We start from the raw sequence: 26,987 nt of genomic DNA, 5'->3' as shown, positions 1-26,987 counted from the left end.
AAAAAAAAAAAAGCGATGAAAAAGGGGCAGCCAATTTGGGGAAATCACCATTGGGACCATAAATATGCAAGGGGGAGCCAATTAAAATGGGCCGAGATTCAGACAAACACCAGAGAAGAGGCCATTCAAATCTTTGGAGTAACGAAAACCCACCTGAGAAACAATGAGAAACCATACTTGGATAATGAAATGGTCGATCCAACAAGTAAGGCCAAATCAAAGTCTCACTGCCTCAGTTGCCTGGCGTTCCTATCCAGCAAAAGGTATGCCAGGCGAATGTACCAACACATCAGGTACCACGGAATTAGAACTGGGTGGATTAAGAGAATCGTGGCCATAGACAGCAAATTTAGTGCGGGCACAAAACGACATGCCGCCACTGGCGAGAAACGGTGGATGAAGACTACCCGAACAGAAATCACAGTGATGGGAGCGAGTCTTTGGCAAGAGGCATTGAAAAGAAAGCGGTTGCTCGCCCGATATCGGGAACACAAGAGAGCACCAGCTCCCTATCACCACTATCGGGGAGACGGAGTGAGCACCCTTCTTTTCCAGGCCCGGACCAGTGCACTGCTCACGTGGAAAAGAAGGCAAGAGCTCTTTGAAAATGACGACGCGACATGCAGACTATGGCCCCTTGGGGACAAGGACATCAATCATATTTTCAGCCATTGCCCACGCCTACAACCAAGCGAAACGCCCAGAACATGGACATCGGCAGAACACAGGACCGCCACAGCCTCCGCTCAAACTACGCGAGGCAGAGCTGGTGGAAGTGGAGAAGCGTCATCTCGCAAGGTGGCGAAAGTGCTGCCACGCTGCTGAGGAGTCTGAAGCCGGAGCCCTCCCAGCCCCAGCGAACCGGGACAGCACACAGCCTACTCATTATAAACTTTCACCGAGGTCTGCACAATCAGTTTATTTCGGTGTTGTGACTTCACAGAGGCTGCAGTGGCTGTGGTGACCTGTTGCAACTAGGGGGTGTCGCAAACTTTTATAGAACCTAACGTCGAACATCAAGGTTTGACTGGTTCGCCGGAACTCTGACCTTCAGTAAAGTTAGAAGAATTTTGACTTATGGACAGTGTTGCTCGGCTTCTACAGAAATATTTCGAATTTTGGGAAATAAACAGTTTAAAAAGTAGTTTATCATCGAGTTCAGCCATCCACTGCGGCCGTAAGTGCAGCTCCCCTCCTTGCCACTGACGTAATTGGTTGGTTCCATCAGGTCGAGTTCTTGGAGCAGGAGAGACCACCTGAGCAGGCGTTGGTTTCCCTCCTTGTAACGAAGAACCCAGCAGAGCGCATGGTGATCTGTAACAACATGAAACTTTCTGCCCATTAGGTAGGGACGTAGCTGTTCCAGGGACCACTTAACTGCAAGGGCCTCAAGTTCGATGGATGTGTAGTTCTCTTCAGCTCCGTGAAGAGAACGGCTGAGGTATACAACAGGCCTGTAATCCCCAGTTTCATCTTCCTGGAGGAGGATGGCGCCGAGGCCGGTTCTGGAAGCATCAGTGTGGACCTGGAGGCCGTATTTAGAGTCTTCTGAAAAGTGCTTCAAGACGGGAGGTTCACATAAGGCAGATTTCAGTTCATGGAAGGCGTGTTCTTGTGGAGCACCCCATGTGAAGGCTTCTTCTTTTTTTAGGAGCTTTATCAAGGGGGCTGCGATGGCACTATGGTTCCAAATGAACTTTCGGAAATAGGACGTCAGTCCCAAGAACGATTGAACTTCAGCCGCAGTTCTAGGAACGGGGAATCGCGTTACGGCATCGACTTTCTCTGGATCAGGTGCAATACCTTTCTGGGATACAATATGTCCAAGGTAGGTCACTCTGGTGCAAAAAAAATGGCACTTCTGCGGTTTGAACTTGAGATTTGCGGCCTCAAAACGTGCGAAAATATTTCCCAGTTGTCGAAGGTGATCTTGGAACGTTGTGCTATAAACAATGCAGTCGTCCATGTAGACCAGTGCGTTGCGATTCTTTAGATCACCGATAATGGCATCTACAGTTCGCTGACACGTTGCCGGTGCCCCTTTTAACCCGAACGGCATTCTCAGAAATTCATACAGCCCCCACTGCGTAACAAAAGCTGTCTTAGCGGTGTCGCCAGGTTCCACCTCTAATTTGGTAGAATCCTGAAAGGAGGTCCAATGTTGAGAAATACTTGCTCCCACTCAATGCCGCCAGAGCATCATCGATTCATGGTAGTGGATAGACAACGTTTTCAGTTACAGCATTTAGCTTCCTGTAGTTTACACACATCTTTGTCGACTTGTCCTTTTTTTGAACTAGAACCAGTGGTGATGCCCATGAGCTTTTGGAGGGCTGGATAATTTTTGCATCCATTAGGTCTTTTATCATTGCCTTCACCAAATCTCTTTGAGCCGATGAAATTCGCCTTGGGTATTGTGCAATCGGTTTCGCACCACCAGTAGAAATAGAATGTTTCTCTATCGTACAAGATCCCAGGTGTGCAGTGTCGGTTGCAAAACTAGAACGATATTTCATCAACACTTGTTTTACTGCCTCCAGCTCTTCGGATTTCAGCAAAGCTCCCGTGTTGAAGTTCAACTCATCAATTATTATCTGCTGCGTTTCGTTGCGGACTTTCGGCACATCTTCCTGGTTCTCAAGATCAGAAAAACTCGAACACTGCAGGACTGATTCCCATTCGATGGGAGACAGGTCAACCGCTTCAACAGCTTCTACCTTTTCTGCTGATCCTAAAGATGCCCTCGCAGGTATTTTGGATGGCCTCAAGGAAAAGTTTGTAGCCAAAAGTTTGAAAGTCTTTGTTCCTGCATCGATGACTGTCGGTTGCAGTTCCAACAAGTACCGTTCAATAGCTGATCGAGAACCTGTTACGCATAAGATATCGCGACTTGTCTCGCCGTCTAGGACTTCCAACATGACTTCGATGACTTTCCGGGAAAGAGGCGGTACTACTTGGGTGGTCGTTGCATAAACCTTGAGTGGTTTTTCGGCTTGGATAGAAAACGTGTTTGTACCCCAGTCGATAAATGCTTTTGATGAGCGTAGAAAGTCATCTCCAAGTAAGACTAAGCCTTCCTTTAAATGTGGGACAACCACAAAAGTCTGTCGGAATGACCTTCCGTCCACCGTAATGTCGACACTCACTTCTCCATTATTTTCAAGTGGCAGCCCATTTGCTCCAACAAGTTTCAGGGAAGATTTTGAAGGTGTCATCTGAAGTCTCTGGCAAACAGCTTCATTCACAAGGCTTCTGGTGGAACCAGAATCCAAAACTGCACTGAGTTCAAGGGATCCCATAAAGACTGGGACCCGTTTGACGCCCACAGAAGATTCACAGCTAACGCCCTGCACTACTGGTGTCTCCCCGCAGGCCCCGAAGACACCAGGTCGGAGTTTTCCAGGTCAGTCGGAACGTTAGGCTCCGCTTGAAATGCGCGCTGCCATTCAAGAAATTCTTGCGTGAGAGGCTGGGGGCACCAAGTAACAAAGTGGCCTTCCTGTTTGCAGTTTAGGCAAAGCTTGAGTACTTTCCGACGGGATCCTTGAGCCTTGGTCTGGGCTGCATTTTTCTGGCGACGGAATTCCCTTTGGTAGGTCAGGCTTGGTCGTGGTTTGTCATTCGCACTGCTCGCTGCATCGTATTCCTGACGTTTTTCCCCAGGCTGCTGTTGCCGATCAAGTTTGACGAAACTGCACAGCTCATCGGCCCCTCCTTCGTGGAAGTTTGAAACTTTTAATGACTTCTCTTCGGGCTTCTTGGCTTTTCCGCTTGCCCGATCAAACTTCATAAAAGAGTCGAGCAAGTCATCAAGCGATGTGAAGCTTCTATCGAAATACATCTGCTTTGCCTTGTCGTTCAGCGATTCAAGAAGCAATTCGCACTTCTCGGCTTCGCTTCCTGTGAAGACACATTCTTCTATCAGTTGCAGCTTCTGAATAGCGTACTCCATGCACGTTTCTGTGGAGGTCTGTCTTCGAGCGAACATTGCTCTTTGATTTTCCACAGGGCTTTCTAAATTGTAGTGCCGCCGAAACGCGGACTTCACGTCATTCCAAGTGCTCATCTTCTTGGAGTTAAGCTCGAAGCGCATCCAAGCAAAATCTTTGGAAGGTAGCTTGGATATGAGCAGCGGCAGTGCGATATCTTCCGGCAGTCCGTAAATTTTCAGCCAAAATTCGACTTGGTGGAACCAACCAATTACGTCAGTGGCAAGGAGGGGAGCTGCACTTACGGCCGCGGTGGATGACTGAACTCGATGGTTGATGGTATCTCCCAGTCCTCTCCCCTGGCTTTGCTGGTTCGAGCCCTTGTCTCTGCTTTCAGATGTGCTGCATGAGTTTGGAACGCTCTCTTGTAGTTCGGTATGCAGCGACCGCTGCTGCCGTTTCTTTTTCTTGGATATTTTATTCTGTTGCCCTTGGTGCTTGGAGCCCTCGTCGCTGCTTTCAGAGTTGCTTCTCGAGCTCGCGGCCTCCAAGCAGTTGAGTCTCTCGATTACTGGGGACAGTAATCAGCACACCAGGGTCTCCATGGCTTTCAGAGAAGCGCTGTCCCCAGCAGCACTTGCAGAATAGGCAGGCGTCGGTGCGGGTACAGTCTGTTGTCGGCTAAGAAGCTCTGCGATGCGTTGCCTCAATTCAGCGATTTCTTCGTCCCTCCTCGAAAGGATCTGCTGAAGTTCTTCGCTCCGTGCAACTGCCGCCTCAACTTTAGCTTGCAACGACGCGTCACTGCCGCTTTTTGCGCCGTCTTCATCCATCGTTGCTGACGTTGTAGTTAAGCCTCTCGTTGATGCGAAGAGCTCAATGGGCGATTTGATAATGACCGCCGTCCCCACATAAATTTACCTCAATACGGAGTCCCCGTTCAGGCGCCAAGTGTGACGAAGCTCGATTGGTCGTCGAAATATCTCTTTTAATGTTCGGCTCCGTTGAGGCGTGGTGACATTCTTTTCTTTTTCCGCTCATGTTCTTCTTCCTTCCTTTTTCTCCCAGCGTTCACGCGACACCGTCACAGCGAGGCAGAGCTGGTGGAAACGGAGAAGTGTCGTCTCGCAAGGTGGCGAAAGTGCTGCCACGCTGCTGAGGAATCTGAAGCCGGAGCCCTCCCAGCCCCAGCGAGCCGGGACAGCACACAGCCTAATCATTATAAACCTTCACCGAGGTCTGCGCAGTCAGTTTATTTCGGTGTTGTGACTTCACAGAGGCTGTAGTGGCTGTGGTGACCTGTTGCAACTAGGGGGTGTCGCAAACTTTTATAGAACCTGACGTCGAACATCAAGGTTTGACTGGTTCGCCGGAACTCCGACCTTCAGTAAAGTTAGAAGAATTTTGACTTATGGACAGTGTTGCTCGGCTTCTACAGAAATATTTCGAATTTTGGGAAATAAATAGTTTAAAAAGTAGTTTATCTTATATTCTATAAAATGGTTACCAATGTTTACACCACGTAAAAACGAAAATATGCGCTTTTAATGCTTTCATTCGTTAGTCCAATCTGCCAGGGCTTCCCAGCCCCAGTGCACGGTGCAGCCATTAAAGACCACTCTGGAGGGCTTGCCCAGACACTTCCCCAGGTTCAGCCAGACATGAGACCGGCTGAAAGATAACTGTCCCAGCAAGCAACTCGCTAAACAACATTGGACCCACATCACTCGTAACATTATCCCGCCACCCTCGCTCACAAGCTTTCAACATCGTCAGCACCTCTCTGTCATCTGTACACGATCTCATCACATCGTCATTAGATGTGGCGCCGCAGGCCTTCATGGTATGGGCCACTTGCCTTTCTGTGGTGCCGCGGTTCTCATGAACCAAAATAAATACTGTAAACGACTTAATTTTCATGGGCTCAAATTTTCACGAATCGGGAAAAGCCGATAAATTTGAAATTATTCGCGGGTTCTAATTTTCGCGAATCGAGTGTAGCTTCCGTAGCGTTCACATATTGCCTGAATTGTTCGCGGGACGTATTTTTCGCGAATTGTAGGCGATTCGCGAAATTCGTGAAAATAAGGTTTTTGCGAAAATTTTGTTGTTTACAGTATTATTATTATTATTATTATTATTATTATTATTAGTAATGTGAACCAGTGATGCCAATACACCCAACAAATATTGCACCTCTCCTCAGTCAAGTGAAAGCAACTGTCTTTTTTTTTTCTTTTTCATTTTGCGTTTGCGCACAGAGGAGGCGAAGCCGAGCCAGGGTTGGGCAGAAATACTCAAAAATGTATTTGGAAATAGAAATGCTGGGATACATTAAAATAGTAGCTAAAATACTGATACTGAAATATATCTGTAAAAGTATATCACAATACATATCGGAAATACATTTTAAGTATAGGCAGAAAGTATCTGGAAATACAAATACAGGAATACATTTTAGGGAGGGCAGAAATACAACTACAGAAATACTGATACTGCAATCATTTTTCAAATCTGTTTAAGACGCCAAATGAGATGAAGCTTGAAATTGGAAGTGGAGGTTTTTGATCTTGAAACTACTTTCCCGTAGGCTTGGCACTTTGCCTTGAAGGTAGTGATTTCGGACGACGGGTAGTCTTCAGTGGGCTCAAAAAAATGTTTCATCAGACTGACCACGGTAGTTCCCAAACATCCTGTCTGTCTGACGAGAAATGCGAAAAGACTTCGACCTCTAAATAAATTCTATGTCATCCTAAATCCCATCAAAATGTCACCATGCCCCTGTCCAATAAGGACTCATCGCATGACGTCACGGTGGAATGAACTGGTATTCTTTGTCTGTAGGTGTAGCCTTGAACATGAAACTTTACCGCGCTGTTGTATGAAAGGACAATACATACTCTCGTTGTAGGTTACATTGTTGAAGATCATGCAGGCAGTGTCATTTGGAATTTTCGAGAATAGTGGACCACCTGAAACATCCTGGAACACATCTCTTATCTTCTGTTACGGTTGGTAAAACGATACGGTGGCATCCCTGTTGTGAAGGTCCTTCCTACTGAACCTCTGCCACCGACGCATGGATTGCAGTCCTCAAGTTTCGTCTTGCATACTCCAGATAGACACCTCGTGGATTGCGATCTGATATTGCCGGCACAGATGCGAGCTCTCCGAGAAACAGCGCGCTCGAGACGAGTCGCAGGTGTACGAAGCCTGGGTCGGCACAGCGAGGCCACGTCTGACCTCCGTCCCGGGTTTTGGATCACCAGAGCAGCGGGTCACTTTCACGTCGACCGATGACGTACCCTTGAGCCGTGCAATATTACGGGTGCAGCCGCAGACGCATTAGAATATGTGCTGAACTTCACTGCGTGAGTCATTCTACTATTTCAAGTCGACCACCACGAGGCTCATGCTGTAATGGACTGTGAATCAGCTTTGCCGGCTGGGTGTACTGCATACACTTAGGCAAAAGAGACGGTTAGCAGCGGGCTTTGGATCCCAGCAAACAATGACTGAAGAAACCCCTACCTAAGGACCTGCAGCTTAAGATGCTCTGACTCCGCTCCTGGCTCGCCACCTGGTTCGAGTCCTTGACTATGCAACACTTCTCAGAAGAGAGAAGAGGACGCATAGAAAAATAGTTTGGAGAATCATAAGGAACCTTGGTCAGCATGGTAACAACGCCCCAGCATCTCCTTGACCCTAATGTCTTCAGAAGTAAAAAAAAAAAAAAAAGCATTCAAATTTGTATTTTTTTGGGGGGGGGGGGGGGGAGGGGGGGGGGGAAGAGGTATTTCTCAAAAAACGTAACGATATACATTTCACCCTGATTGTATCGCGCTACAAAGAAACATTCAAAATGTATTTCGATACACGAATAGAGATACTGGTGAAAAGAAGGTATCGCGATGCAGAAATACAGATACGAAATGTATGTTTGAAATACTATCGCGATACATTTCTGTTTGTCTTCAATATCCCTCTTTCCTTATTGTAAATTAGAAACCAACACGCTCGACCATCTACAGTGAATTTCAGTCTAACCTTTGTGAAACATCCCGTTGAATCTTCGAAAAAGTCGAACTTGGTCAAACTCTAACCTGGGCAGGTTCGCGACATCTAAAGGCCCGTTCACACTCTTGCGACCGAGTACGACTGAGAGAGACGAGATCTCTTACAACTTCATAAATGTTTTTAGAATGAGGGAATACACTGACATTGTGGCGCCATCTATGCGGTGACCCTGGAACTGCATTTCACAAGAGCGAAGGTTTTGCGGGATTTTCGAGGTCAAATGTGCGTAATACCCATAGAAAGGCTCGTTTATAACATTGTCAAAAGTTTTTCGAGCCAAGAAAGAAAGGATAATGCTCGAGAAATAAAAAAAAATATGCCGGACCGCCGAGTTTACACTGCTTCCCAATAGATGGCGCCAGTGTGTTTTCTGGTTTAACAAGTTTTAAGGAACCCAGCTTTAAGAGGTCGCAAGCAGTCGCAAGAGTGTGAACGGGCCTTAAGGAGGTGAGATGGATGGTTGATTGTAGGATTCCTTGCATGCTTGCGCGCACTCTGTCCGGTAGGTTTTATCAGGTCGAAGGCTAGATTGTGGTGTATTCTAGTACACCATAGCTAGATGAAGGCTAGCTTAGAGCACTATATAGCTCCTACGGAGCAGAGTAGCGCAATCCTTTGAACCCCGTGTTTTGCCGACAACATGGCCGACAGAGCGGCTTGGCGCGAGTCACGTGGTACTCAGGGTTCCAGAAGGCGGCCCGCCCTATGGGAGAATACATGGAGATCGACATAACACGGCTGATTAAAAAACTAACGGCGAGTTCACACTTTTCAAAACTAGTCTGTCGTGAAGTTAGTAAAGCACTAAACACTTTATCAAAGTTTTAACAATATCGGATGCGTGTGCATATTTTGAGAAGGCAATTTCCAAGGCAATGGCGTTTGAAGCAGACGATTTTTGCTCGCAGCGGAGATGGGCTTTTCGGGTTGGCCGGAGCGGGTCACGTGAACGGTGTGACGTCGCCGTGTCGTCTGCTGCATGATGCCGCTCAGGCAATTTTTAAAAAAAAGTCAGGTCCTTGCGGGGCACAAAACTCAGCGCAAATTATTCTAAAGTGTTCCATTATTATGTCAAAAATGATTGCGATTTCGTACATTCCCACAATACTGGAGAAACAACGATTTTCTCACGTTCTCCATGCATTTCTGACCGCAGTTGGAACCTCCGGGCGTTCGCCGCTAGTCGCCGAGAGGCGGCGTTCTAGATTGCGCTACTCTGCTCCGAAGGAGCTATATAGTGCTCTAGGCTAGCTATGGTCATGTGATGTGGTCACGTTGGGCTGGACAAGTGAGAGTAAGGAGGAAAATGAGAAAGAGGCGCGGCGTCATGCCCCCTCCTATTCTTCTATCCTCCTTGGCGACATCCCTAGTTGAGACTTGTGTGAGTGGCCAAGGTGGACAAACAAGTCACTTGGGAGCCAAGCCAGGTCAGACCGTCTGGAACGACGGACCAAGTTGTGGACACACACTTTGGGTTCTCTTTTCTATTTTGATTTTGTTTTTACTTTTTCTTCATTCGCGTCATATCGACAACAATTTTTTTATTTTAAAACACGCCTGCGACGTCCCTTTGGCAGCGACCGCCCTATTGCAAAACGGCTTGGTCTATCCAAAACGGTTGAGCGCGTGGACCAAGGTAAGCAGACAAGCTATACTCGTCCTGAATGGTTTGGGGACGGCTCCATGTTGACGAGCTAGGCTCGCCGAAAACGGTCAAGGGGCTAAGGTGCTGTAGTATCTTCCTTAGTATACGGTCGATCATGGCCGGGCTAGAGTGAAAAGGCCGCTGTTCCGCCCGGCTGTGGCTCGATCTACTCTACGCGTTCCAAAAGTTGTAACACCTTTAGCATTGCGTGAACATAGCTCTTGATTCAGCAAAAACCTCGACAGCAGTACTTACTCGCACTGAACACGTAGTAGAGTGTCCTGCCCAGGCACCCACGAGCGAGCCTGCTGTAGTGCAGGACGTAGAGTGACGCTGCTACGAAACCCCCGCCTCCGATCAGACGGCACGAAAGGCAGTCCGTGCCGGAACCTGCGTCGGTGCCTGCCATACTGTTTTCGATCTTCGTACTTCAATAACGTGCCTTGGCGTCATCTGGGTTACTAGCAAGTCAATGAACTAGCAGGCGACATAAACCATTAAAAACAAGTGCCGCCATTTTGTTAAAATACTTGGATTGGATTGGATAAAATGGAGTCTGTAGAATTATTTTTTGAATCTCGAATCTCGAATCATGTGAATCTTGAAAGAATGTAGTTTTTTTTCCCTGAAAGTTTGACAAAACAAGCAACGATGTCTTCAATCAGCGTAACTTTAAACGGTCATATGAGCCGAGCCAGCCGAGCCGTTAAAAAAACCAAGCTAGGCCAAGCCCAGCCAACAACACCAAAACTACGGCGCGCTGCCGCATAGCGTTTTGGGGCCGCCGCGTCAGCGTTTTGAACCTTTTGAACTGCTTGAGCCGGCTCTGGCTGTGGCTTGAGCAGGCTTGAACCGCCGCCGAGGCAAACTCGGTGGCGCGACTTTCAAAGCAAATACTGAAACCTTGCTCAAGCCGGTACTGTAACCGAAAACCGTTTAGGAACGAAGTTTTTTCAGTAACCGTAACCGAAACGAAACCGTTATTTGAAATTTGTTAAAACCGTAGCCGTAACCGTAACTTATTTACCGGTAACCGATATTAGGGAGTTTGAGAGTAACGTACGCAATTTTAGCCCACGCTAGCGCTAAATTTAGCGTTTGTTTTAGCGCACGCGACGCAAGAGAGTTTTAGAATAGCGTTTCTCCGCCGCGACGCAAAAGCCAAAGCAGTTCGCGCTTGCGACGCCACCGAGGTACAGTCACAATTTTTATTTCACACACGAATGCTGTAACTTTAGAAAACAAACAAGTTTTTCTGGTTCAGAGTACTATTTTAGATTTGTTTAAACATGAGAATGCGACGCGAGCGGTTGACAGGTCGTGTCCGCTTGCATCGCCTCGGCAAGAGAGGTCTCGTGTACTGACCTTCGCACATCGTACCTTCGCCGAGAAATGTTCGCGCGTCGCAAGCGTCAAGTTGCTGGGGTTCGTTGCCAAACCGCGTACAATGTCGTGCCGTATTGAAAATCGCGGTCGCGAGGATGCCGCCGACGTCGCACTCACGATGCCGCCAAAGCAGCCGCCGACATAATCCTGGAAGCTGCCATTCTTTAACTCTGCTCGTCTTGGCTGTAGCCAACTTCTCATCACGAATCCTCATTGGAGAACCGCAAAGACTCTTTGCGTACGCACGCTGTTTCCGAAAAATAGCGCACGCTAAAATTGCGCACGCAAAGCGCCAAACCTGGTTTGCGTTCGGAGCATGCGCAGTGGCGACGACGCTATTCTTTGCGAACGCAAAACTTTAGCCTGCGCTATTCTAAAACTCCCTATTAACCAATATTAACCGAACAGTCAAAATATTAGTTTTACTCAAAAATGACCTCGAGGAGAGAACCTAAACCCGTCAGCGAATGGTGCATCTGGTAATACGGGTAATACATTTCCGTTCAATCTAAATTTGGGATTGAGAATACAAGTTGGAATCAGTGGTCGACCTCTGTTTATAGGTCGGCATTTTAGAACCCCTTCATTCACCATCACATCACAAACAAAATCACGTCTTCAAATTCATTCACATTCACGCCACAAGGTACTCCGACCTCCCATAGTCACGGCCCTTCACATCCCGGCGTTCAACTGCGCCAAAACTTCATCCCCTTCACATCACGGCTTTCAAACTCCGCCGAGAATTCATCCCCTTCACATCACGGCGTTCAACCGCGCCAAGAATTCATCCCCATCACATCACTGCCGCCCCCGAGTTCACGGAGTCATTCACCATCACATCACCAATTCACGAAGTCATTCACCATCACCACGAATTCATCGGAATTAACCATCACATCATGAATTCATCCGAATTCACAATCACTTCACGAATTCATCAGAATTCACCATCCCTTCACGAAGTTCATCCGAATTCACCATCACATCATGAATTCATCCGAATTCACCATCACATCACGAATTCATCCGAATTCACCATCACATCATGAATTCATCCGAATTCACCATCACTTGACGAAGTTATTCACCATCGCGGTCAACACGAATTCACCGAAATTCTCCATCACATCATGAATTTCGCATCATTCACGAAGTCATTGAGGTTCATTCTGACTAAATTCGACTTCACGGCTGGTAGCCCTTCACGAGTTCGCAGTTCTTGCGGAATAGGACTGTAGTACCTTTTTTGTGTCAGCCACTTGAAACCAGGACCTGACTCCGTTGGGGAAGTGAGGTGTTTCGAGTGTGCGTCAACCCAGCCAATGCTGCGCTGCGATCGTGTCAAGTGAATGTGCTCCGTGCGCCGCCTCGCGGAACCGGCTGGTCACGTGATATGGTTTCGGCGCCGGATTAAGTGCGCCTGCTCGTGACGTCGGCTTCGGCTCTTTTGAAACGATATATGGCTGTCACGGTCCGGTGCGGAGCAAGAGGGGAAGCGCGCTCGCCGCAGACCGGAATCGGGGGTTCGGACGCCCGCTATCCCACAGTACGGGGGCTCCAGGGACGGGGGGATAAATACAAGGCACGTGACGAACAGAGCAGTAGAAACATTTAATAAAAGGCTGGTAAGATGGTGACAAAATTAAAAGGATAATACAGACACAGTCTCCATCAGGCGGAAGCATACAAGAGAAACTTAATAGCTATGGGCAAGACAGAATACACCGCAAGAGGAATAGGGACGATACCGCACTTTGGCGCAATCCGGCACGACGAGGCTCGCAGAGGCGTGGGAGCACCTGAGGTCGGTCGCTTGCGATGGTTTCTGTCTCGACGTGGCCGCGGTGCGCCAGAGGTGGTGGTTGTTGGCTTCAGACGCTGTCGCGTCACGGACGGTCGACGCACTGGGGCAGTCCGGCAGAGGAAGGCCGTACAGGGTAGGATCACAGAAGTAGCTGACGTTCAGTGTCCAGACGGGTCTTCCCCTTTACCACGGTGCCCGAGGCTACGCCCGGAGCCGATAGGAAGAGCGGGTTGCGCTCTCGAACCTCCCAAGTCGACTGCCGCGCCGTTTCCCAGTTTCAACCGAACGGCGCTCTTTCCTAATAAAATAATCAAAACACACCCGCTCCCCTACAATCGCAATACACTCGCACAAAAAAAAAAAAGAAAAAAAAAAAAAAAAGACCGTCACAGCGGCGAAAACACTTGTTTCCGAATTCCATCGGGCAGAAGCATCGGGCAAAAGCGTCCCCCGAACGGGAGTCGGAGAGGCCATAAAGAAGTGAAGTTAGGGTCCCAGTCGGGACCGGCGAGGTGCTAACTATAGCGCCAACCAGAAAGTGTCACACAAGGCCCCGCAGGCAGGCGACGTGACGCCATTTACAATACGCGTGGCCCGGCGGAACCAGGCCGGTTTTTGTGACAGTACCCCCTTCTTAAGAATATTAATGCGTTAATATTTTCCACGTCACAAAAACAAAAAATACGACTGGCATATACTCAATGTACTCTGGACCGTAGCAGAGAAGGTAAACTCAAACGCTATGACATAGACACAGCTGGCACAGACACAAGAAGAAGCGTATTTGCAAAACATTCAGCACAAGATAACAATAGGATCGGAACGTTCTTTCGTTGTAAGTAACGCCCTGACAACAGTACAATCGCTAAAGAAAATACGTCACTGAAGCACTGAAACTCGCGGAAAGACTGAAGCTCTCATTGCATAGTCATTAATTCGTACTTCCACTAAATATACTGGCCTAGCCACGAACCTCGTTACTTTATACAGGAGGCGTTTAAGAAATCTACACAAAAAGAAACACAATAGAGGAGCTTCTAATTTACATTACGAGACAAGGCGTCACACGACGGTAGCGCCGGCGATCGGCGGTTACTCAACGCGACTCAGATAGTCGGCGCCGACGTTTTCTCCCCCCTTTCTGTATTCCACGCGGAACTTGTACTCCTGAAGCTGGAGGCTCCATCGCAGCACCCTGCCGTTCAGGTGCTCTTCCCTGTTGATGTGTACTGAAGCGGCTGGTGGTTTGAACTCTGGAGTGTTAACAGGTACTCCCTCCATTCGGGGAGTTTTCAAATGCGTCCGGACATTTCATCGAACGCCGTTTCATCGAATGCCGTTTCATCGAAGCCGTTTCATCGAACACCGTTTCATCGCACGCCGTTTCCTCGACCGCCGTTTCATAGAAGCAGTTTCATCGAACGCTTTTTCATCGAACAACGTTACAGACTGTAATATTTTGGAATTTACTTTCATTTTTATACACAACTTCATCTAATTCTCTCTCCTTTGTTTTCTTCTTTTGTTTCTGTTTCTATATCACTCGGTGCAGTGAGCAGGATATGTTCCATCGTGAACATATCCTGCTTCGAGAAGAAAGCCTCCATGAAACAATGACCCCCCCCCCCCCCCCCATGTCACATGAAACAATTGAAAATGAGACAAAACAGAACGCACAGACACTTCAAAGTGTTTTAAGTGTCTGTCTTATTTTCAGTGTCGTGGTTTCAGTCATGCATGTACATCAGTAAGGCGTTTCAGTAAGTCGCATACCCAATTGTTTTTATTTCTTTTTATACCAATTGTTTTTATTTTTAGTAATTTGACACCACCTTCAAAACTATTTCACAAGTGACTACCTTAGTCTTAACAAATGCAAGGTGAAACATCTATAAAGCACTGTTATGCCTTAAAACTCGGTACAGAGCCATAACAGAGAAATTCGATGAAACGGCCCTTAGCGATTCGATGAAACGGCGTTCGATGAAATGTCGGCTCATTCGATGAAACGGCTTTCGATGAAATGGCGTTGGACGAATTGTCCGCTACCCGTTTTCGAACCCTGGTGTTTGGGCTTCTTCCTTTTCTTCCTATTTCGCGTCTCTACCGCCCCCGCTGAATCGTGACCCTTTTTAGGTTTAGTGTTCTTGGCTTGTTTCTTCTTACTCGTAGGCCTCGAAACCTCGTCTGGGGTCAGGACCTTGTCACCCTGGGCGTTCGGCTTCACTCCGCCGGCCCTGATGTCGGAGTCGGGAGGGTCGTCCTTTTTCTCGGCGTCCACCGCAGGGCTGTCGGGGTCTCTGACTCCGGTGATGTTCCCGAGAATTAGATCGTACAATGGTTCTTTCATGCAGAGGGCCGTCACCACACCCCGAAAGTAGAGGGTCGATACCCGAACTCTCGCCTCGGAGAGCATCTTCGCGGTCCCATCAACCAGGTATACGGTCCTTCTAATCTCGGTTATCTGGTCGTCGTCAACCAGGTCTCTCTTGATGATTACCGTATTGCTCCCCGTGCCGCGCAAGACGGATATCTTCCTCGTCCCTACGTTGCCCTCTACGACGGGCATTTCCTCAACAACGGCATTCACGACAAGAATCTTCACCCATTCTTCAGCTCCACGAAACGGTTCCCCTCTGCTGCATTCATCGGCCCCACTTTCGGAGCACACATGCACGAGGCCTGAGGCCTCCCCACCACCCGTCGAAGCCTCGGCACAGCTCGGTTTTATGCCCCCTGCGGCCATACTTCCGGCACGTCGGCACGTTCCCAGCGTTGATACCGCTACGGCACTAACCCGCCAGATGACCGATTTTGTTGCAAATGTATACCTCACCCCCGGCCTCGGCACCTGTTGCACGGCGTTCTCGCGCACGTTATGCTCTGCGTCCTCTGCCTCGCTTCTTCTAGATTTTCCAGAGTTCCCATGAGACTGCGCCTCCAAATACTGGTCAGCCAGCTACAGCAATCCCTCGAGACTCGGAACCTTCCTCTCCCTCAGATACAGGGCCAGACTCGGGTGGCCTCCCCTCAGGAACTGGTCCTGTAGGACCAACTCGCGGAGGCGTTCGAAATCTCTCGCGGTGCTCGACAGTTAATTCAACCCAGTAGTGTCCGAGGCGGGGGGCATACTGAGTAGCGGTTTCACCGTCGAGCGGTCTCCCCTCTCGGAACTTTTCCCGAAATCCGTCGACCGTGAACCAAAACCTCTTCAGCAAAGACGCCTTCACCTTTCCGTAATTCGTGGCGTCCATATACGCTGAGAGCCTGTCCGGTCAGCCAGGTACTGAGCGCTGTAGCCCATTGGCCCTCGGGCCATTTCTGACTGAGTGCTATACCCTCGAACCTGCGGATGTACGCGTCCAAGTCATCTTTCTTTTCATCGAAAGCGACCAGGAGTTTACTGGGGCACAATTTCAGGGCGCTCTGCCCTTCTTGTTTGCGCCTTTCTTCTGACACGTTACTGGCACGCTGACTCTTTCTTCCTTGTCCAATTGAATCTTAAGCGAAGATTTCAATTTCCCGCTCTGCGGCTTCTTTAGCAAAAACCCTTTCTCTCTCTGCTGCATAAAGCGCAGCGTCTCTATCGGCAGCTTCTTTCGCAGCTCCCCTCTGGGCGGCGTTATCCACCCACATTTTTATGTCGGCCCCAGCCAACCCCAGCTGAGTCCCCACTGACAACAACCTCTCCCATTCCATCTTTGCACCACACGCAGTGACGGAACAATTACGCGAACCGCGCTACATCAACCTTCCCTCCGGCAACAGCGCGTGGACGACTTGTAAGAATAAAAGCTTTTCGTAAGACCCGTCTCCGTCTCGCGGTGCCCGAAAAACGGGCGTCCTGTCGCAGACGCCAGAAAATGTCACGGTCCGGTGCGGAGCGAGAGGGGAAGCGCACTCGCCGCAGACCGCAACGGGGGTTCGGACGCCCGCTATCCCACAGTACGTGCAGCTCCAAGAGTACAGCATTATTATCATAATTATTATTATCAGCCTTATGCACTTGTCAACATTCGATGCATCAACGAATGCTCGGCCTGTAATGGCACTTATCACTTGCAACCAACGAGTTTGATGGCGTAACTACGAGGCACAGTGGAAGCTTGGAGTCGTCGCACTCCAAAGCCAACACCAACAAAGTTGACATTCTGACATTACTCCTTATTTCTTTCAATGAAGGAAAAATTAATCAGACTGACCACTTATGGAATGGCAACCATGTCAGCAAGAAGGCTATCACCGGAGCTCAACATTTTATGACGATTGCACCAGATGCAGAGGATACGGACGGCTAACCTGGCGACTTCGAGAAGATTGGGAGAACTTCCGGTTTTAGTGAAACACTAGGGATGTCATGACCACACAATTTCTCGTTTCACCTGAGTTGAGGAGTAAAGCTGAAGGGAAAGAAGTTAGAAAATCATTTCATGCTCCCTTTTAGAATTCAGTAGATGCCTTAAAGAAGAGCTTTCTGTTTATGATAATACGGTTGTACGCACAGCCAAACCCTAGCGGAAGACAACAAGCATGTGCTGGAGGTAGAGGTCCTCCTGGATTCTCAATCTGTCACTGACTATAGTAGAAGCTGTGGAGCTGTGGAGTGTTCCTTTCTAATAAAGCTGGTTCAAGTGGGCGACAGCTCTGACCGTGACTTCGTGAGGGAGCACCAGTTGTCGACCATGCCTTGTGAAAATAAAATATCCTTGGTGGAGATGTTGAGTAACCACCAACCCAGACTTGCACATAACAGAGATTTAGGACATAGATAATAATTGCAGTGTTTTTACTTTTCTTTCACGTGTGGAGCACAAAGATTTTATAGAACACACTACAAAAAGGCATATATGCAGATAAGTACTCTTAAGGCTACTGAATTGTCCGTTAAGGTTCAGAAAAATGCTGAAATACATCTAATCATCTTGAAACATACTGTAAAATTCTCAACAAAAAATAATTTAATCATGCAGATTTTATTTGGTGAGATGAAGATCAGAGAAATCAACTTAGTTTTTGCTGTTTTCGCACAACACTCTGAGATGGTAGCAATATCAGTGTAAACAATACAATCTAAATTTAAAAAAAAAACATGAACAAAGCATGTACTTAATGCTTCAATACAAAGCAATACGATGTACAAACAAAATAAATGGCAACCGATAGTTGAACCTTTTTAGTTTGCTAGGTGACCCACTTCATTTTCACACTTTCCAAAGCATGCACATGACAGATGACAAAGAAAACCTTGTATTTCACGAAGTTGCAGGTGACAAAATTATGCCAAATGTAATATGTTGGCATAATGAAGTCAAACATTCAATGTATTATATACATGTAAGCTGTGGTTCATTTCAGGAGGAAATGAAACACACAAACTAGCATGACAAAGTAGAACAAAGCAAAAATAAAAATACTGAAAACTATACTAAAAATGAACATGCAGTCAACAGAACGAAAGGAAAGAACTGCTAGATAGGACACATGACACAATATACAAGAAAAAAAGCACATACGTAATTAGGTATTAGAACATGGCTTAAACATTGCAAGGAGAAATGGTTGTTCTAGGTGTTCAGCAGAAGTCACAATCAAGTCTCTTCCTATTTGCAGCTTTCACAGAACCAATCACCGGTAGGGACAGATTTCTTGCCCATAGCAACACAAGGCCTGTTGAAGAAAAAAATTAATACGCTCAAGGAATGCAGTTTCAGAGAGCACACTACTCGTGCAAATAGCCAAGAATCGCACTTGTACTTAGTGTCAATCAATTGCAAATAAGGCAAGAGAATACTTATGTTTATCGAGAATTTGAAGGGGAAACACCCCATCAGTTCAAGTAGGCAAAGCCTTTGGGAGTAGCTTCCCTCACCACATGCAGTGTCTGTGGCTCTTATAACTTCATCAGCCTCATAGTCGAACACAGCACAATATTGTTAGCACAGACAAGCAATTGCTAGCTTTTACTGCTTTTCTCTTAAAATTTAATGACCGCGTGACAAAGGGGGATTGGTGCCTGTCATTACTCTGAGTAAAATGAAGAATAGCACTGATGTTGTCCTTGTGCTAACAGTAACACACAGATCTCATAGAGGCGGGCTTTTAGAAACTTACCACTGATACCACTCCAAGCACAGGTCACATGATATCATTTTGATGGAATGGTCATCCTCAATGTCATATTTGGGACAAATCCACAGGCCTTGTTCTTTTTCTTCTTCACTGTTGCGTTAAAAAAAAAAGATAAAAATGGAATTAGCTAAATAAGTAAAAAAAAAATGTGCAAAGAAAGAAAAGTTTTGTTAGAACTGCAAACTTCAGTTCTACTTACCAAATTCGGTGACTTTCGACCAGGCACCTCTAGAAAAGTACTTCTTCGACGTCAAAATAGGAGCTCGGGTGTCTAAGGCACCACTCGACAACGATCGGTACATGACAGATATGTCCCTCTCCTGCACACAATATCCATGCTTTAAAGTGTCCGATGCAGTCTCTTCATCAAGGAACCAAAGCAACACACCTGTAAATAAAAGCAACGCTTAGATTGACATATATAATTTCAATATGTCGTCAAATAGATGTTCGTGGCCTGAACTTACGCAAGGTTTTCTCCTTGGTGGAAAGTGTAAGGAATGAGCGACTGGACGATCGCCGATTTGTCTTTTTTCTCGAAGGAAATCGGACCCCTACACGAGAGTCTGTTGAGCCATTGGGGTTTTCTCGTGGTCTCTTTCAAGCTGACACTCTTACACCTTCCAGCGCAAGGTCAACTGCTGCACTTGCTCCTCCTGTCCCAGAAGACTAAATAAAAGTAATGTTAGAAATCTTCCCAGGAAAGTGGAAACTAATGCATACTTCACAGCCTTGATTTAAATCCATGGATGGAGGCTTGGTCAATGATTCTGCAATTACACTTGCTGCACCTGAGAGCTGTACAGGAATGGTTAGAAAAGATCCAAAGAATCAAAATTAGACTCCATACTTGGAAGCCTTGACTTTGTTTATTGGGTGGAACCTTATCTGGTGAGCTCTGTCCTGCTGCCACATTTAAAAGCTGCAACAACAAATTTGGTTAGAAAAGATCCAAAGAATGGGAACTGTGTTCCGTACCTGGAAGGCCTTGACTTTGTTCAAAGGGTGCAACCTGATCCGGTGATCCCTGCCTTGCTGCCACACCTGAAAGCTGCAAGAACAAATTTGGTCAAAGGCTGACCAACGGAATCGTCTTCTGCCGGGCAGAAAACCCGTTACCAGTCTCCTTTTCCCCTTTGCCTCCTTCGCTCTTCTACCCTCCACTCCCTAAAGGAGCGGGTCTCTGAGCTACTCCCCGCTGAGGAGGAGGGTTCCCTTCTCTCCCCCCAAAGGAGAGCAGAAATCTTTATTCTTCTTTATTCAGAGATTATCCCGCCGTGCCCGAGGGCGTTACAGCAGGGGGGTTACAATGCTGAAAAAAACACATCTTCATTCTCACTGCACACTTGCAGCTCCGACAGCCCATTCCACTCTCGTATTGTTAAAAAAAAAAAACGATTTGGCGTACATGAGGGCTGTTTCCTCCTTTCTAGTTGTTTGTCGGTCTTTAAGAGAAGACCCAAAGGACAAGAATCAAACTCGATACCTGGAAGCCTTGACTTCGTTCAAAAGGTGGAACCTGATCAGGTGAGCCTTGTCCTGTTGCTACACCTGCAAGCAGCAAGAACAAATATGGTTTAGGAAAGATCCAAAGAGCATAAATTGAACTGTATACCTGGAAGCCTTGACTTTGTTCGAGGGGTGGAACCTGGTCCGGTGAGTCCTGTCCTGCTGCCACATCTGGAAGCTGCAAGAACAAATTCGGTTAAGAAAGATCCAACAGAACTTGGGAATCCATACCTGGAAGCCTTGACTTTGTTCAAAGGGTGGGACCTGATCCGGTGAGCTTTGTTCTACGGCAACATCTGGAAGCTGCAAGAACAAATTTGGTTAAAGGGCAACTCCGCTCAATTTTGAAAAATGTAGGCTTACATGTGATTTCATTTCGCAAAGCCTTACTAAACAGCTCTACATCTTCGGATTCGCGAAATGTGGAATATTATTTGTGTAATCCTAATTTAAACATCAGCTGATACCGAAACCGAAACTTCGGTTGCGTCAGGCAACATTGCTCTCGTGCTGTCAGAGTCATGGCCACGTCACGTCAAACCACGTGGTCTTGTACGTTTGGGCGGGGGGGGGGGGGGGGGGGGGCGAGGAACAGGACACGCGATGCGGGCAGGTCGCTTCGCATGGCGTGGACGGTGATGGCCCGGGGGAGAGGGGAAGGGGAGAAGACGAAAGAGGAGGGGAGCGGAGAAACAGACCGATAAGCGCGCAGGGCAGCGCAAACTAGCGCATCCGCGTTACGGTGATCACGTGGACGCCGTTCAGTCAACACCGGGAGGAGAAACTCATGACGTCATCGTTCAATTTCGCTCTGAGAAGTAAAAAAAAAAAAAAGTGAGAATGACGTAGTCATGCCTCTGACGTAGTGGCTCAGCGTTTGCCGCTCCAACTCCGTCGCATTGACTGCGCTGACGATTGCGCCTCACGTCGCACGCTAGAGTTGGCAGATTTCGGCGACTTGGCTCATTTAAAAGGTTGCTGGCCAGTTTATTAAATATATCGACAGAATTAGATTGTAATATTTAACATGGGGTCTTCCTATAGGATAATGAAGAGGGCTACATAGTTTTCTAAATATCAAAAATGAAGCGGAGTTGCCCTTTAGGACATGACCGAAATAACAGGAAATGGACGCTATACCTGGAAGCCTTGACGTGGTTCAATGAACAGAACCTGTTCACGCGAGTTCTAAAAAAAGATACAAAGAACAGAAATTGGGAATCCATACCTGGAAGCCTTGACTTTGTTCAAAGGGTGGAACCTGATCCAGTGAGCTCTGTCCTACGGCCACATCGGGACTGCTGGGTCGGCGGCTTGCTTGCGAGCGCAGCGGCAGGAGTCCTTACGCAGGAAGACAAAGAAAAAAAAAAGTGGATTAATGGCAACCAAGGAAAAGAGCGAAGGTCTTAGTAACCTGGAGTCTTGGCAAAACTGGCTGAAAGAAAAGGGGATTAACGGCGACCAAGGAAAATAGCTAAGGTCTCGGTACCTGGGAATCTTGGTGGGACTGGTGGGTCGGCGGCATGCTCACAGGCCCTGCTGCTGTTCTTGCACCTAGCGTCAAAATTAAAAAAAAAGGCAGATTAAGAAGGATCAGGGGTAAAGGTGAGAAATTATTTACCATGTTGCTAGTCGGGCATGACATAGCAGGGGTGATGTGCCTGCCTGCTCCTGCTGCTTTGTTGTTGCAGGTCACTCTCTTTTGGAGATGCTCCCGGATTGTGCATGCCAGGTTCTCCGAGTGAAGTCCTCATCACTTTCACTAAAGTCGCTATTCCAGAGCTCCACCGTTTTGTTTGCCATCCACATCGCTTTTAGCTTCTTTTTAAATCCATTCGGCGCGTGAACTCCTCAGACCCACATTCTGCGATCAGATCACCAATGTCCTTCAAAAGACAAAGAGCATGATTATATTTAGCTCCTCTCGATGCTGTGCTGTAGTCGAGATCTTTGAGCCATGTGCGTTGAAGCTGCACTGTGCCCTGATCGCTGGCCTGGGCAGGGAGGTATGGCTACGATGCTCTCAGCCTCCTGGAGCTGGTTGCACTTACAACATCTATGTCACGTCTTGTCTGTTATGATACGAGAATCATGTGGCGACATACCACTTCCATTGTTGCAAATGTTCGACAGGTGCAGCTTGTCAGTGAGTATGACGCTACGTAGTGACCTCTCTGTGTCGTGACGGCATAGTCTTCATTAGAGTCAGAAATAAAAGCTTCGGGCATGATGTTTGCCTTCTGTTCTTCGCAGACGACTTTCCCAGTTGCAAATGGTGTCAAAAGTGAAGAACACTGTTGAATGAGGTCTGTGTTGCTGTTGTAGGGAAAGAATGATGAGCTGGCATTGAGGGCATGCAGGTGTTCAGACTCAACAATCTTGATGCTGTGTAGCTTCAGCATGGACTTCAGAGTGACGTGGATTTTGTCACTAACCTTGAGAACTGCTTTCAGTTTCGAGTTGTGGCATTTCACCCGATTTGTAGTGTTATTCCCGATGTTGAAATGCTGGTCGCAGCGATAGCGGACCCACACGTTTTGCATCTTGTGCCAGTTCTTCTCGAAGTATGCTTTAAAGCCTTCACTAGCAGTTTGGTCAAGCTCTGCCTTCAGAACGTCGTAGGCCTCTTCATTCGGTGCATGAATCATCTTGACCCAGGGACCGTTCAGCCTGTCCTTGTCAGCATCATCCTTGCTGCTGGTCACAGCTCTTTTCAGTGCTTTTTTTACGTGAGACTCACAAAGCTGAACAACAGCATCTGACGAGAAGTTTTTTCGGATAGTCCTAATCCCTTTGAAGTCCTCGTCGACGATGACACATTTGGTCTTCTCAACTCCTTGGAGGCCAACAAACGTTTGCATCATAGAGTCCATGTGTGCACGATCTTCACTGCTGACGAAGCAGTATTCAACGACTTGGCTGGATCCATTTCCATCAACAACCATGAAGACAAAGAGAGCCATCTTCAAGTTCGTCCTGTATGTGCCGTCTAGAAGCAGCACGTCAGGAAATTTCTTGTAGAACTCAGCCATCATGCTGGTCTGGATGAGGAGAAGCTCCATCTCATTTGAGTCATTCGTGCCCAGAGTGACAGCTGCTGTGGGGTCCTGCCAAAACAGCTCCTTGATCTCCTCCCCCAGTTGCTCGATGTCTGGCTTCTTGTTCCCTTTTAGGCGTGCCACCATATTTTCTATGTCCTTTGCAGTGAGTGGCTTCCCTGTCTTGCTTTGCAGGAAGTTTCTCAGAAGAGAGGGGTTCACCTGCAGCTCGGTTACAGGCTGCACAAGCTTCTCTTCCTCAGTGGTGAGGCGGCGATTCTGTGGATAGTGCCGGTATACGCCTCACTCACCTCGTGCTGTGCTGGAGGCAGACGTCGACCACCACAAGCTTCTGCATTTCTTTGCTGGACTTTCACTTTATGTATGCTGTGCAGTCCACCTTCGCTGTCCTAGAAGAACAAAATGTTGACTATCAAATAAGCCACTCAATAACAAGTGGGTTGTACTAATACCATAAAACACTCAACTTCTATTATATTCCTTTTGTCTTTAACAGCTTTTTTGCTAACGACCGATAATAAACGGTACTTTTTCTTGATAAATTATGTGGAATAATATAATAATATTTTAATAACTTCCGTGGAAATGGTAATAAAAAAAACTAATTTTCATCTTCTGAATATTTTCCAAGCAAAACGAAACCTGCATAGCCAAGACATCTTTCTTTTTCTTGTTAGTTTAGAAGTAGTTGAAATTTGAGCCTATTCACAATCAGTGGCATCTTTTGTGATTGTCTTGTGAACGAAATGTGAACAGGATGTTTGTCTCGCTTCATTTAGATGCTCTGAAATTATTTGCTAATCTCAGAAATAATGAAACCCCCATAATTAGGGTTCCATGTATTTTGAAGTTATTTTGGGGTAAGTTTAGAGAGTGTTTTTCTGAGTTTATTTTTAATCGAAAATACCGAATTTAGTTTTGTTTTATTTCCAATTACTGTAAACAGCTTAATTTTTGCTGCGAGTGAGTTTTAGGAACATTTTGCAGGCACAAAACTTTGCATTTCAGAGTGGTATGCTAGAAGTATATTTTTTACCATGGGGTAAATTTTTCACCACACTTTTCAAGTCGTGAAAGTTAGGCCTTTACGCGACTCATGCAGTCTACACTATCTGGAATTCAGCCTTTAATTGTTATATCCTCAATTCTGAATAAAAATAAATAACAATAAAGAAAGGCGAAGCCGCTGAGAACTTTTGTTTTCTTTTTTTCTGTTTTGGCAATTTACAGCTCTCCAAGAAATGTCCTCCTTGAAGTTGCCACAAAAACATGTCGTAGTTACCAGTGGCGTAGCTAGGGGGAAGGCTTATAGGGCTTCAGAACCTCCAAAACCCAGCCGACCCTATAATATATACGTCCATTTTGACCCCCCTCCCCACTTATGGGCATCCAAGCCACCTCAACCAACACCTTCTAAATAAGAAGGCCTAAGTGCTGAATTTTCCTGCCTCACTAAAAAAGAAAAACCTTAGGCCAGCGATTGGACACAACTGCGGCATTAGCGGTCGGCTATGAGTCGTATTTTGGGTGATTGGACACGAGTTCCAGCTGAACGCTGACGCCATAGTCGTGTCCAATCGCTGGCCTACGGTGGTCTTCTTTAGTGACGCAGGGAAATTCAGCACTTAGGCTTTCTTATCTAGGAGGTGTTGCCTTAGCCCCAGCCCCCCCCCCCCCCCCCCCCCCATATATTTCTGGATACGCCACTAGTAGTCACGCAGGCTGAAGAAGGTGGTTTAGGAACATCAGTCGCCCCACCTCTCCACTGAAATCTATGGGATCATTGCCTCCACTGTAATAAATACACTGCTCCTCCTCCTTCTAAAAGGGCCAAATCGCAGGGGCTACTACCGGCGGCCCGGCGCATTTACCAGACTAATGTGAAGTACTACGCAGTTGTTTATTTTTTCATTGTGATATAAAAAATTCGGGTTTTTATATCACGATGACAGATACAAACTTTCAAAAAAATTGTGGCGAGTGTTTATCTCAATGTTTTTTGCATTTATTCCAAGGTACGCGAAGCCACCCACAATGTAACGGCATCCAAACTCGTAACAAAAAAAAAACAAAAAAAATTAAACACTGAAACCAACACCTAAATAAACTTCATAATTTTATACAAAACCACTAGCAGTTTTGGGGATTTTGTTTGTCCCCCCAGGTAGAGGGGAGGAAAGGGGGGGGGGGCAAATTGGTCGAAATAACAGATGTTGGCTGTAATAACTGTCTAATCACCTTCTACATAGATTGAAGGTAACATCATTCGCGGCCATGCCAGTATTTTATGCGCCGAGAGCATTCGGTCTGTCGTGTTAGTTCAACACCGCAGAAGTTGTAGTTCGAAGAAACCAGTAATATTTCCCTAGATATGAACCAATTCTAGCCCGCTAACAAATGTTACTCGAAACCAGTAAGTAGAAATAACCGTCAGTACCCAGCAATGGCGAGAATTGCAAGCTATGTGCTAGCATACAGCTTACCGTTCTCTGCAAGCAGTACAAGGATGTCAAAGGGAAAAACGTGTCAGCTACTGGGCAAAGTCATGTTTATGGTTAAAATGCAGAAAACAAGTCGTGCAGAATAAAAGCATGTTTAGATGGCAAGGCAATCACGCTTGGACTATTTTGTTCTTGGAGGCCCCCTAACAACAACGCTGCAGTGAAATTTACCGTTGATTAGATCGGGAACCCGTTCCTTCTTTCACGCCACCCCGCCATGCTTGCACTGGAATGTCACATTACCATACGCAAGTTCTTGTTTCAGCGCATTGCGTGGGTCTATTCATCTGTTGGCTACTGCGACGGACTTTAATCGTTTCACCACGAAGAGCTGGAATGTTGTTACTTGGTAGTCCTTGAAAGCCTTGTCGAATGATTGGAAATCGTCAAAGGCAGCACCGATTCGTACAACTTCAGCGACGTCATCTTCTAGTAGGTCCGAAGTACCTGACACGGACATGGCCGGTACAGGCACAGCTTCAGCGATGTCATCTTCCAATATGTCCGAAGTACCTGACACGGACATGGCCGGCACAACTTCAGCAACGTCATCTTCCAGCAGGTCCGAAGTATCGGACATGGCTGGCAAAGCCAGCGTGATTGAAACGTGCTACGATCGAAACGTTGACGTTTGCATTTAGGCGGCAGTCTCTGCCTGATCACTGACACTACGCCTACAAGATAGCTGGACAGAATGTATAGGTAGGCACTGCCAGAGGCGAAAGCGTCAAGGGACCGGGGCCCGTGGCGTCGTAGACCACGATGAACTGATCAGTGTGTAAGGCACTACCAGACACGTGTGCGCGACTAGCGAGGCTGACCAGGCTGACCGACTGACCAGACACAGACTGACCACTGACCGTTTTGAAATAAACGCGCGGCGCGCTGCGATCGCACTTGGAGCTTTGGAGTGTGCATAGAATCTAGCACCATCCGCGCTCGGAG

General features: G+C 47.1%; 1 pseudogene; it reads right to left on the bottom strand.

Moving 5' to 3' along the window:
* Positions 1-22,174: 22,174 nt before the first annotated feature.
* LOC120836019 lies at positions 22,175-26,622 on the bottom strand (annotated as a pseudogene).
* Positions 26,623-26,987: the final 365 nt, after the last annotated feature.

Source organism: Ixodes scapularis, unplaced genomic scaffold, assembly GCF_016920785.2.
Source record: "Ixodes scapularis isolate PalLabHiFi unplaced genomic scaffold, ASM1692078v2 PGA_scaffold10__122_contigs__length_95168666, whole genome shotgun sequence".
In the NCBI taxonomy this organism is placed as follows: Eukaryota; Metazoa; Arthropoda; class Arachnida; order Ixodida; family Ixodidae; genus Ixodes; species Ixodes scapularis.
The sequence above is the reverse complement of the archived record's forward strand: the minus strand, read 5'-3'. Positions and strand labels throughout refer to the sequence as shown.